The 14,161-nt window shown below is 42.0% G+C and overlaps 1 protein-coding gene across 1 annotated transcript in view; it reads left to right on the forward strand.

Annotated features, from left to right (window-relative positions):
* The first annotated feature begins 2,633 nt into the window (after positions 1–2,633).
* Positions 2,634–14,161, forward strand: part of LOC116959307 (activating signal cointegrator 1 complex subunit 3-like) — a 160,482-nt gene continuing 148,954 nt past the window's right edge. The window contains exon 1 of the mRNA XM_042803432.1: positions 2,634–6,086. The gene's annotated coding sequence lies outside the window, so the exon portion shown is untranslated. The remainder of the gene's footprint in view (positions 6,087–14,161) is intronic.

Below are 14,161 nucleotides of genomic sequence, written 5' to 3' on the forward strand. Positions count from 1 at the left end.
AAGGCCAATCCCATCAGCAAAGGTGGTAGCAGCTCTGGGATAATGTATTTAAGAAGGGGGAAAAGGTTGCTGAGCAACTGCAACTGCAGACAGGAGAGAGGAGTGAGAATATATGAGAGAAACAGCCCTGCAGACACCAAGGTCAGTGCAGAAGGAGGGGAGGAGGTGCTCCAGGCACTGGAGCAGAGATTCCCCTGCAGCCCGTGGGGAAGCCCACGGTGAGGCAGGCTGTGCCCCTGCAGCCCAGGGAGATCCACGGTGGAGCAGATACACACCTGCAGCCCGTGGAGGAACCCACGCCGGAGCAGGGGGATGCCCGAAGGAGGCTGTGACCCCGTGGGAAGCCCACGCTGGAGCAGGTTCCTGGCAGGACCTGTGGAAAGAGGAGCCCAGGCTGGAGCAGGTTTGCTGGCGGGACTTGTGAGCCCGTGGGGAATCCACGCGGGAGCGGTCTGCTCCTGAAGGACTGCACCCCGTGGGAGGGACCCACGCTGGAGCAGTTCGTGAAGAGCTGCAGCCTGTGGGGAGAATTCACACTGAAGTTCGTGGAGGACTGTCTCCCGTGGGAGGGACCCCACAGTGGAGCGGAGGAAGAGTGTGAGGAGTCCTCCCCATGAGGAGGAAGAACAGAGACGTGTGGTGAACTGACTGCAACCCCCTTTCCTTGTCCCCCTGCGCCACTCACAGGGGAGGGAGGAGTGTTTATGGGCAAGAATCAGGGGCAAGGCCACCAAGGCAGATATCATGATGGGCATTTGTTGCAGACCACCCAACCATGACGAAGAGGCAGCTGAAATATTCTATGAGCAGCTGGGGTAAGCCTCACGACTGCTACCCGTTGTTCTCGTGGGGGTCTTCAACTTACCAGATGTCTGCTGGCAATACAATACAGCAGAGAGGAAATGGTCCAGGAGGTTCCCGGAGTGTGTGGAAGATAACTTCTGACACAGCTGGTGAGGGAGCCAACCAAGGAAGGCATCCCGCTGGACATGTTGTTTGCGAACAGAGAAGGACTTGTGCGTGATGTGATGGTTGGAGGCCGTCTTGGGAAGAACAATAATGAAATTACAGTTTTTGATTTTCAGAGAAGGAAGGGGTTCAGCAGAACGGCCACCCTGGACTGCCGGAGCACAGACTTTGGCCTGTTTTGACTGGTTGACAGAGTCCCCTGGGAGGCAGTTCTGATGGGCGAAGGAGTCCAGGAAGGCTGGGCATTCTTCAAGAAGGAAATCTTAAAGACAGAGAAGCAGGATGTCCCCATGTGCTGAAAGATGAGCCAGCAGAGAAGACCAGCCTGACCGAACAGAGAGCTTTGGCTGGAAGTCAGGAAAAAAAGGAGAGTTTATGACCTTTGGAAGAAGGGGCAGGCAACTCAGGAGGACTACAAGAACATCATGAGTTAACATTTGGACCTGATGATCTTAAAGGTCTTTTCCAACCTAAATGACCCTATGATTCAATAATTCTAAAAAGAGAGGGGTGGGGGGGAAGGTTTTTATAAGATTTAGTTTTATTTCTCGTTATCCTACTCTGCTTTGTTTGGTAATTAAACTAATTTCCCCAAGTTGAGTCTGTTTTGCCCATGACAGTAACTGCTGAGTGATCTCCCTGTCCTCATCTCAACCCATGAACCTTTCATTATATTTTCTCCCCTATCCAGTTAAGGAGGTGGAGTGATGGAGTGGCTTTGGTGAGCACTTGGCATCCATCCAGGGTCAACCCACCACAGTGACTTTTAAAGAAAGTATTAAAAGCCATGGGAACGAGATGACTGTCAAGAATTACAGTTCATTTTAATGACAGCATCTTAGACGCACCACCTTTTGCTAGCATTGCAGTTGTGACCATGCACAGTATGATAACTCTGTAATCGTGGGCAGTAGAGATTTTGGATGTTTTCTGAGGAAGCTGCATTATCCTCACATAATACCATTGATTTACAATTCTTCTCCCGGTGCTGGTAACAGTGGCATCTGGAGAGAGCATTTATTTTTGAATGCTTGATACTCTCATCACAGCAGAGATCAACAGCGAGTCAAGGATGTCTGTCAGGTTCATCTTACAACTTCAACAGAGGCCGAATTTTTTGAATTAACACGGTGATTTAATATGTTTTCTGTTGTCAAAGTAAAGACAAGGTCATTCTGATTACTAGTCCATTTCTTTTCTGAATCTGAAGTACGCTTCAAGTAACTGTAAAATTCATGGTTCATATATTAGCATTAGTTTTTAGTTGTTAAAAAGAAACAAGAGTCAGTTCAATAGCCCATAAATTACAATGTATTTGCAGATAATAATTTGCGTTACCAGCTGGTAGTATTCAGTGACCATAAACTACGGATCAGATCTTGTAAGTACCCATTGTTCTCCATGTGAAAACCCCTCGTTTAACTCTGAATGCAACATTGCTTGGTTAAGAAACACAAAGTGAGAAATGCAGTAGTGAATTCACTCAGGTAAATTTGCATGGTATTTCACAGACTTAAAATCAGATACGTTTCTTGCTTCCCAGATTCTGCAATTTTGGGCCTACTTCACTGAAACTTTTTTCTAAAATTAGAATTGGAACTTCTCACATGGCTATGCTGGAAGGATTTGATGCAGAAGACAGATTTTTTTACACCTTTTTATTGGACTGGCAAGAGGCCTAACAGTCAAACAAAGGACATGACATAGAGAACTGCAGATTTAGGTACTAAAGAATATTGAAGTGCTACCAAAGATCTGGTACTATACAAAACAGAATAAACAAAAGATTACTTAAGGCGTGGACATCAAACAAATGATGCAAGAAATGAGTTGGTTTTTTTTTTTTTCCCCCTGTGGAGCAAATACCTTTTAAGTTCATCTCATAATTTACAATTCTGTCCATCTTAGTCCATAAATAGGGTGAAATTCTACTCACCTTGTGTACTTCCCTTTAGCTAACTTTAGATATTACATTAATATATACACATCTACAGCTGAGCTGGTCATTTTGTGCTCCCTTTACCAATAATTGAGAAGTGCTGGCACTCTCACAGTATGACTCATCTGATTTTAGGGTGAGATGGACAGAATGCGTGTGCTTCCACTGATTCTTAAGTAGATGCAGAAGACAAGCACAGACCTAGACTTCTGTATAGCAGGAATGTAAAATTTTTAAGATAAAGTCCTCTCTATAATTCATCACTTTTATACAATGTATGTGTTCCAAAAAAAATTAGTACATACTGAAGAATATCAGAGTATTTCCCAGGGGTACTTAGTAAGTCTATGTTAAGTCATCTGCATTTGATAACATTAATTCCATGCAATGTCTGGCACTTCTGGTCCAACAAAATATATCAGATAACATCTTTATTGTAAAACATTACCTTACACATACATCCAGTATAAATACAACTGAGGACATAGGCTATTTAAAAAACTTGCTTCAAAAATTATTTAAAATTTGGAACAGTAGCAGGTTAGCATGTACAATCATTTGTGCATTTAAGGTCCTTGAAGGCTAGGTCATAGTAAGGCTGAGGTATATTGGGGTATATTCCTAATGTCTGCTCGGAAGTGAATGTCAAGAAAAAACAGAGAGCTACAAAAATGGAAAGCTTCAACATTTTCCAAATGTTTCTACATTTCCAAATGAGGAAACAAATGGAACCCAGTAAATGTGATTTTTTTTTTTTTTTTCCCAATTAGTAGAAGACCTCAGGCTTTGTATTGACCTGACAGTGCAAGGTCTCAGAATTTGTCTGGGCTGGTCTCAGATTGAGTTGGCTTTAGCTTGCTTTAACAGTGGTCTAGTGGTCAAGTGAGTATGGCGTGATGTGTTTTATCTTAACCTTGGTCAATGCCACATATGGCAACAGTCTGACAAACTGAGTCAGTCAGTCTGTACAAAATGACAGCCATTTCTATCAGCTGAGGCTGGGAAGGCTGCAGAGCAACTCTCAGACTTGAGCTGGAAGCCGATGAGAAGGAAGCAGATTGTGTTAAAAAACAAAACAAAACAAAACATATAAACACTATCAGGTTACAAGATGGGAAGAAGAAAGCAGGCATCTCCTCCTGGGAGAAAGAAGAAACCCCGCAGTGGGAACACTATCCTGAGGGAAGACCTCATGATTCTGTCATCTTCTAAGCCCCGCCTGCATTCTCCTTGAGAGGGACAGATAGGTCCCTTAGGATCCAGAGGAACATTTGAAAGGTGACCTTAACACCAAAGAAAAGTGTAGATACTAGCTGCATTTTAAAAGAGAGAATCTTCTCTAGGAGATAACTTGGACTCTTAAGACTGTTAAAACACTAATTGGGCTGACAATCAATTAATCCTGAATGTCTATTAAAAAATCCCCAACACTTCATTATTAAGTATCCCCGTATTGCTGTTTATCCACTAGAAAACATTCAAATTATACTAGTTTTTGTCTTCAAAGGGAAGTATACACATTGTCTCAGTATTGCCTCAGTCTATCCTTTATAAGAAGAAAAGTCTTGGCTTGATTAGGCTGGAAACTTGCTTTTATGTGAAGTACAAGTTTCAAGAAGTCAGGAAGGGTAGAATTGTAGCATTTGTTAAGTGACGCTTTGACTCACAGGTTTGTAATGGAATTTCCTCCTATCTTAAGGAAAGCAATATGTCAATGACTAGTTCTTACTCATCATTAAAAATTTGTGCTTGGAAAGAATATAAAAATGTTCCTTAAAAAGAATATTATAAGAATTCATGAGGACCGTTCTCTTTTTAAATTAAATTTGTCTGACAGATCCATGCATTAGAAATATAAAACACTGTATTTATAAAACATTCATATTTGCTTTGAGAATATGGTTGAAAAATTATGCTACAAAAATTGAAATCCTGAGGTATCTAGCATCGAGTTACAGGAGCTTAATTACAGTACTTAATCTTTGCTAGTGCACTATGAAGATTTTTAATAACGTGACAACTGAATAGAAGTGGCAAAAATTTGGCACTTCCAGTGTTTAGACTAGTCAAACACTTTTAAGGGTAAGTGGTCTAGAAACATTATGATCAGTTCCACATGTCCAGCTACTAACTCAAAGATACACACGCTTTATGATTCCTCTGAACTGCGTATGTTTCCTTCTTTTTAGCATGGGGTGGAGAATGTTACCATTTTCTCTGGTGTGTGTTTTTGAACATCTCCAACTGTACAAATACATACAGAGGCACATACATGCGTGAGCAGTTGCCTTCTTTTGTATGAGCGGAATACTTGCTAGAATTGCAGAGATGAAAGCCGTTCAGTGGTCCGAGAAGCCAGTGCCACTACATGCTTCGCAGGACTGAACACAAAGTGAGAGGACAGAAGCCAGAAATAAATCATCTGAATGAAAAGTTACCCAGTTGGAGGCCTCTTAAGGAGTCCAGGTGCATTTGCATACAGACACCCAAGCACTCTACAGTGAGCATTTCTTTCCTTGCAACTTGGTATTGTCCTAAAATTACCTGACACGGCTCACCCTTCTTCCCCACTCTCTCCGCACAGCTCGCTCTTGACCGCCCTTTGACTAGTTTGGATCAGAAACCTCAGGAACACGCCAGACTGAAGAAGTAAGAGCGGAGGCGCGGGTAGAGCCCACGCTGGGGCACAGACGTGGTTTGGGGAGCGCCGAGCCTGCAGCCACGGACGAGCCGCCCCCCAGCACAGAGGGCCGAAGGCCACGGGAACCCATCGCCGGGAGAGCCGGAGGCCCCGGCGCTGCCGGGAGCTGCCCCCACGCCGTCTTTGACCACGCGGAGTAGAACCGGGGTGGGCCGGCACCGCGGCGAGACGCGTTTGTCCACAGGGAAAAGGCAGCGGGCGGCGCCGGTGCGGGCGGTGAGGGAGGGAGGGAGGACGGCGGAGGAGGAGGAGGCGGAGGTGCGGCCTGCCGCCGGGGTAGGCCTGGGCACAGCGCCGGCTTCCCGCGGCGTAGAGAGGGCAGGGAGGAGGGCGCGGGAGAATCTGGCGGGGCGGGGCCGGGTCACGGCCACGGCCACGCAGGCCCCACGCCGCGTTTCGCCCCGCCTGCTCGCTTTACGGCAGCGTCGTGACCGCGCCGGCTCTTGGCGGCAGCGGAACCGGCGGGCCGGAAGGCAGGTGCGCGGCGGGCGGGGGGCGGCCGGGGCTGCGGCGGCCGGGGGCGGGCGGTGTTCGCCGCTGGTGCGGAGCCGCCGCCTGGTCCCCTCGGTGAGGAGCGGGGCCCGGCTGTTTCGCGGCAGCCAGGCCGCTGGCCGGTGCCAGCCCCGGCCCGTTCCCCGGGCGGGCAGGGTGCCCCGGCCCCAGCGCGCCCCTCGGCGCGGGGTGGCGGGTAAAGGCCGGTCCCGTTCACCTCGTTCTGTCTCTGCTCTGGGCCCCGGTGCGTTCACGGAAAGAGGGATAACGGGAGCATCGCCAAGGGTGGTGGTGGTGGTGGGGGAATGGGCCTGAATGCCCTCAGGAGTTAGTAGTGGTATTAATAAACGTAGCGAACTGGAAGGGCGAAAAGCCGGCGGGTGATCACGTAGTGTTTCTCCCGTTCGAGCGCTACTTGCTTCATTTTGGTGGGTGATGGTAAACCGACAGCTTTGCTTGTAAAGTGCACGACGATCTCTAGCGTCGAAGGCTTACCCTTCACGTGCTTCAGGAAACTGTCGTGTCAGAATTTGAGTAATACCTTTATTTAAAAGCTGTTATGAGTTCCGAATTTAGATTTTGTTGTTTTCAATATACTAACATCTGTGTAGACCCTTTTCAGTCTTCAGGCTTTTTAGAGACTGTGAAACAGTACTATTGAAGTGGAAATGGTAATCCACTGCCGCAGAGCAGAGATCTAATAGTCAAGCTTAATCGTTTTCTTGAGGATAGACTTGACTTGAGCCTAGTCAGTGAGTAGAAAAAACGTTAGAAATTCCAGAGAAGGTGCAGGAAGGGTTATGTATGTCCACATGGTAGGTTGCAGAGATAAATTTTTAGGAGGAAGAATACTAAACCAACTGTCAGTTCAGGTGCAAGCTGGCTTTCATCTGAAGGTCACATTGTATCGGTGAGGTGCTGAGTCTAAGTAAACACACACCGCTTTTCACCGGACAGGGTAAAAAAAATAAATTCCTTTTTATCTGACTTGCTTCTGGCGATGACAGTAAACTTATATCATCCTGGAATTAGGTGCATAGATATTTGGAGGAACTCTTTTGCTATTTATATGGGAACACTGACCAACTCCTGACTAGGGCCTTTTGCATTGTATAAATTAGTTTAAAGGTTAGACCTGCGCAGTTTTCTCTAAAAGCTAGCTTGGCCTTTGGAAGAGGTGAGATCACTAGATCCATTGAAATAGGAGGAAGATGAAAAGTTGTTGAATGACAGTATATGGTTCTGGCAGTTCTGTATTTATGGAACTTTCTTTGAAGCTGAACCTGAAGTGATGCTTGGGCTTTCTGCTTTTAAAATTAAGAGGAGTGCACACTGCTATTTTTCACCCTTTTGTTTTCTTCTTGATCCTTTCTGCAGCTGACACATACGTGTTTCTGAAATACATCAATGTATTTCTCCTCCCAATAACCTATCTAACCCAAGTTTGTTGTATCTTTCCTAGTAGGTAATGTCTTATACGTTGCTGGTCATTTTTGTTATCCTCCACTGCATCCTTCTAAACTGGTATGTGTCTTGCTAGGGGCAGGGTGTGCAACAAAGACAACAGTACTCTAATGGAGTCTTCTGGTACTGACTAGTGGAAGGACAACTTGGTATATTTTAAGGCCTCACCATTGTCTTTAAATATTAATGTTTCCTGTCTTTCCGTGTTTCCAGCATGACAAATTACATGATGATTGTGACTTGCTGTAGTCTGTAGATGTGTTTCTGCAAAACTGCAACTAATGTGTTGTTTCTTGGCACCCTCTCTTTTTGTAGTTCCTTACTCTTGCTTTAATGTAATATGTTTTACTATTCATGTTCTTTCAAGATAATTGTAAATTTTAATTTGGCATCTAAGATAGTTGCAGTCCCTTGCATCTCCAGTATCATTTACAGATTTAGTACGTGTAGTCTTCTGTTGTCAGGAAGAACATTAGAGAGTTGAAGAATCTTTTTTTTTACAGAGTTAATAGAAAATTCATCCTTCGTAAAGTACCAGTGTCTATTTCTGCATGTTCTGGTTAAGTTACAGCTCCATCTCTGAAAAAAGTTATCCTTTATAAATACTGAACTGAGCTCAGGCTGGTCCATGTTCTTCCTGAGTGTTTCATTCCTCTTCTCTTACATAGTCATAGGAGCTGCTGTTGGGTTAGGGAGGTGGTAAGGGGAAGGAAAGGCACATGTCTTTTGCTGGATAGTTAAAATGTAGAGTTTATTTGGAAGATGTTAAATGTGTGATTAATTCTAACTCATATTAGTGTTTTGAGTACTGAACAGGTTTTATTTTTGCCCCTACAAAATTTGCTGGAAGTCCTCATTACTCCAGGTAACAGATTAATGTTTTCCTGGTAAATTGTTTTTAGTAACAATTGTTGAAGCTGGTGTTGAGCGCTTCCCATCCTATGCATTTTTTTAAACTGAATTATGCTTTAATGTTTGGAGAAAGAAGACAAACCAAAATCTACTCTCTAGTTTGGACAAGCTTATCTAATTGAAGGCAGTTTAAAAAGTGACCTATAATGTGTAGTTGGAAGTTTGTTAGAAATATGGTAGCTGATGTCTGAACTAAGAGAAGGAAACAAGGGTTGAACCCACAGAGACATTAGGCTCATTAATACCTAATTGTAATCTCTGAGCTGTTGACTTCAGTAACTACCAAGGTATCTGACTTCCATTCATTCATCTAATTATTTTTTGAGCGTGCTTGCACTTGAAGTTTGTTGGCATCTTGTGACAATGAATTCCCAGATGTAATTACGTTCTACATAGGAAAGGCATTCCATTTGGTATTGTTTTCACCCTAATATTCGGTTTTATCATGTACCTCCTTATTCTTACATTATGAGCAACAGTCAGTCATTCTGTATTTACCTATTCTTGCTTTTTAAACCTCATCACATCGCAGAAATGAGCAATTTTCTATTTATTGCAATCACTCTCCCTATGGGGATCTACAGTGAGGACATTCTTTATGCTCCTCTCTCTGAGGAATTTGATCGCCTCTGTTTGCACAAAGCAGTGCGAGCATGTGCTTGTACTGGGTTTAGGAGTTAACTTTCATCATAGTCATAGTGCTTTAGATTTGTGGCTAAAACAGTGTTGATAACACACCAGTGTTTTGGTTGTTGCTGAGTGGTGTTTGCATAGCATCAAGGCTTTCTTTTTCCCAGCCTGCTGTCCAGTGAGTTGGCTAGGGCAAGAGGTTAGGTGGGAACACAGCTGGGACAGCTGACCTGCATTGGCCAGAGGGATAGTCCATACTGTGTTGTCATGCTCAGAATTAAAAACTGAGGTAGAGGAAGAAGAAAGGGCTTTTTTTGCTTCCAAGGTGTCTGTTGTTTGGAGATTGGTGGGGCACTGGTCACCCTGTGGGATGTGGTGAGCAATTTCCTTCGATTGTTTTTTGTTTGTTTTTGCTTTTGTGTTTTTTTTTTCCTTCCATTACTAAACTGTCTGCATCTCAACCCGTAAGTTTTCTTCCTTTTGTTCTTCCTATTTTCTCCCTTGTCCCACTCTGATGGGGGATGAACAAGCAGCTCTGTGGCTGTTTGGCTGCTGGCCAGGGTCAACCCACCTCAACACTTTGTGCAGACACTGAAAAATGTGATTGAAGGAAGAAGTAGCAGCATGCTTTGGTTCTGTAGTAACAGTGCTCACTGAATTAACCCCTGGTGTGAAAGGTCCCTATGCCCTGTGTTCCCTTAGGTTATTCTAGTCACTTGGTATAGAGTATCCCTCTTGAAGCTGTACGTGACTGTGTGTAGTTTATTGAAAATCCATTAGGCTAGGTAGAAACCAAAACCGACTTAAGCTACAGTGGCTATTCTGGACTGCTTGGGCATTTACCAGTTTGTTTTTGCTGAAAGAACAGTTGGCATTTTCTGTGTTTTCTTCAGTACATCATTCATGTGTGGACAAGAGTTTGGTGGCCAGCCTCTAGCTGAATGCATCTCTCTGAGATGCAAATTAAAACCTGTGTTATTTTTCTGGCTTGTTAAATCTTGTTGTTGCTAGAGAAGAGTATCTTTAAGAGGAGGGTGGAGAATGTTTTACCTAATTGATATTTTAGGGAAGGAAAAGTTGCTAGCTCTCCCCTTTCATTGTATGCTGAGTTTAGGATTGTAGCTTAAGGATATGGACTATACACCTCCATAGACTTTTCCATCATTTGTTCTATGGCATGTATTTACTCTGAGCCATCTGTTTCTCTTGCTTGCCCAAAAGGTATATTGGCATTTTGGCCTGAAAAATAAACAAACTGATATTGCAAGGCTGAAACTTAATCATGGTGGTCATACAGTAAGAATAGATGATCACGGAATGATGAGTTGGTGATTGAAGCATTTATTGGATGATTTGTGGAGTAAATTTCTGTTTTCCTGTTGTAAAATGGATTCTGAAGAAGTTGTGAGAATACGTAGATGAGTTTGTACAATAATGACTTACTTGCACATGTTTCTTAAAACGTATTTCTTAAAACATAGGCAGAAACATTTATATCTATATCAACCACTCCTTTCTTTGAAACTTGTGAAGCTGCTGAACTGAGTTGCTTAGTGAGTCTGTATTTGGAAGCTGGATTCTGATTAATTTGTTCAAGAAATGTGAAGGCATTATTCTTAGCTGCTGCTCTATGGGGGAACAATTTGTTCTCTCCTTGGAAGATTAGGAAAGAGTAAAGAGGGTCGCTGAAAGTACTCTCTTCCATTTCTTTCTGTAAATTTATTATTTGTGGTGAGCTGACCCTGGCCAGCAGCCAAACACCCACCCAGCCTCTCATTCACTCCTTTCTGCTGTGAGATGGGGAGAAAATATGAGATTTGTAACAGTTGTTTGGGAACACAAACACCATAAGCATGGATGTTGTCCCACCTCTTGCTTCTCCTTTCCCTGAGGTTTTTATTGCTGAGCGTGCTATCATATGGTATAGAGCTGTGTTGCATCTGAAGCATGAATATCAATAAAATGCTTGGTTATGTAATTTTCTTGTTAGTGTGGCTTTTTTTTTTTTTTTTTTTTTTTATGGGGAGTCTTTAGAAGTTAATTCTGTACATCTCAACAGTTTGTATATCTGCCATGCTAAATACTCATACTTGTTCAAAGGCTTTTGATGGTTAGGAGAATCTTGACTAATACGTGTGTATTTCTTACCTTACACTGCAATTTTTCTAAAACACATTTTAAGACATTTTACATACGTTCTGACAGAATATGACTACATTTGTAGAAATGTAAGCATTTGAAAAACTGCTCAACTGGAAGAAAATCCTGCTTTACCATTCTCTCATTATTAGAGACGTAATGGGGCTATCCTCCTTTCCAATGTATCAGTCACGAATAGTAGCATGCCTCAATTTTTGTTCTCCTCCCCATTCCCTCATGGAATAAGCATGCATTTCCAACATTTATAAGCTTTGTAAAAAGATGGTTAGGGGTTTCCTCACTGTAGGAAACCATACAGGTGTCTTTCTCAAAGTATCCTCTTGCATGTATTGCCAGTACTACAGGCAGTCATCCCAGGAAGGGTGGGCAGCAGCTGTTAGTTTTGATTCTAGTTTGCACACATTGTAATATTACAGGAAAGCAGCAGTACTTTCTTGTTTTTAAAGTCCTAATTCCAAACTGTAATAATAATAAATTATCAATTAGGAAGCTGTTATTTGCTGGTCATCAAATAGCTGATGTGCTGTTTGAAATGCCTGCGTGGCATGTGAGCTCTGAAGAGACAAGGGACTCTAATAATACTTCTTTGTGGGACTATATGTCTAGTCAATAGTTGAGTGTTGCTTAAATGTATTTTTAATTAACTTTTTTTTTTTTTTCTTGATGGAAGGGCGTACTTTAAAAGGAAGTATGCATGTTTTCAGGCCATAGGGGTACACTTGAAAAGACGTTCTTTGCATTTTTTTTCATAAATTTTTAGGCTGAAATTTTTGCCGTTTTTTTTCCCTACATCCTACCAACGTTAAATAACAGATTAGAGTAGTTTATACTTAAGCCAAATTGAAAGTGGACAGTTGTCTGCTTTAGGACAGCTTCTGGTATGTCTGTTACAACCTTGGCTCTCTTTACAACTCTCTTTGCGTGGGAGGAGGTAGTATTGCCTCCAGGCAGTAAGAAAAAGTTCTGAAAAGGGAGGCACCTCCGAAGGTGCCTGGAAGGCGGGAGTGGTTTGTAGTGTGCTTTCAGCTCTTCAGCTGGAAAAGCTTGTCTTGATGGGTTGATTTTTGGGAATCTATATACATCTTCCCTGCACTTCAGAATTTGACTAGGTTATGTCAAACAGCAGCTCTGTTTTGATTGTGCCTTTCTAATGTTTGCTTTCCTGATAGGAAATACAAACTCACTTTTTTAACCCACGAGCTGGACTGAGCCTTCAGTGTGCTGTGACACGGATCCAATAAGAGAGGGCTGCTAGACAATGAGGGGTTCATTCATGTGGACATACCTTTGGAAAAATATTCAAATAAGCTGACAGACTGTTAGGAGGAATGTTAGAAAGACTGAGGGGTAGCATAGTGCTAACATAAATAGTTGCCTTACGGAAAGATATCTGCGGAGATCGTCTGACTTAGAAGACTAGCTAGAAGTCACTTTGAAAGAGAAGACATCTCAGGATTTCTTGTTAGCTGTTCTATGCAGAAAGCAGGCATAAGCTATCCACTAATCAGTACCCCCCAAAATGCCAGTGTGGTTGGCAAAAAAAAAAAAAAAAAAAAAAAAAAAAATTGGTAGAATTTGCATGTTTTGCATTGTGTAGATCTGTATGTATAGTGTGTGCCTTACAGTTTTGGGATTTGGGAAAAGTTACCTTGGTTATTTTGTGTTCCTAGAGAGTTATGTTAAAAAGCATGAAGTTCTGTGTATTTTTAAATTGGGATGTTTCTCAGGAAATCAGGAGTTACTAGGGACTGAGAGTCTTTGGCAATTTGGTACTGCCACATTGGTGGAGACTTTTAGGAGTAATGTTAGAAAGATTGAGAAATAGCATAGTGCTAAAATCTCCTCAAATTTAGCCAAGTTTAAATATGTGTATTTAGTATATTGATACAGGACTTAAATTCATCAGCCTAGTAACTAATATTCAAGGGCATGCTTACCGGTGACATTTTATTAGAATCATCTTAGTATATTCTGAATTAGAACACTTTTCAGAGAGGTGAATTTTGGAGAAAAGGCACAGCTTTCAGTTCCAAATTGCTGTGTATTATTAGGAAGATATTTACTATATCTTTGCAATGGAGTGTACACATGAGCATAATGTCCTGATGAGCATTTTCACTGATGTTAGTCAGGAGACTTGCCCTACTTAAATAATCTCGATTGTCTTGAGCGGTCATGGATGTTACTAACTAGAGAGTTTTTCTCAAACTCTCTAGTCAGGACTTTCTGACTCTCCCTACTCAAAAGCTATGACAGGTTTCAAACAAGGTACTGAATGGTAGGAAAAGGCTAAGGACATTTTTTTTTAAATATCAGAAACATTAATATGAAAATTAAATGAATGCAATAAACCCAAATGTTGCTAAATATAGCAAACACTTAAAATTGCACAATACACTTGCATTATTTTAACAAAATTGATACATTTGTGTGAATAATGACAACTGGTTATTCTTATTTCTATGTAATTGGTCATTTTCTATGTATTTCTGTATTATTTATTGTAAACACTGATAAAAATGAAGACTCTCACTGAAGTTGCTGGAAATAGGATGATCTTATTTATAGCTGATAGTTTTGGGAACTTTTCAATTAGCAATAGCCAAAGTTGTACAGAACCCTTGTTTCTTTTGAAGGGCAGTTCCATATTTTTAGTACATGACAATTAAATTAGTTTTCTTGTATGCTACTAGAAGCACTGTAGAATCTACAGCTTCTTTCTTAAGTGGTCTAAAACTCCACATATTTCTGTTCTGAAAAATAATTCTGTAGTTTATTTTTAGGTACTTGCAGATTTTTTTTTTTTGTTTCAGATTGCCAGCATTACCTGTATTATTACCAGTTTTATTGATGAAACTGCTGAACGCAAAACAATATTTAATATTTTCTCTAAA

Source organism: Tyto alba, unplaced genomic scaffold, assembly GCF_018691265.1.
Source record: "Tyto alba isolate M040663 unplaced genomic scaffold, T.alba_DEE_v4.0 Super-Scaffold_40, whole genome shotgun sequence".
Taxonomy (NCBI): Eukaryota; Metazoa; Chordata; class Aves; order Strigiformes; family Tytonidae; genus Tyto; species Tyto alba.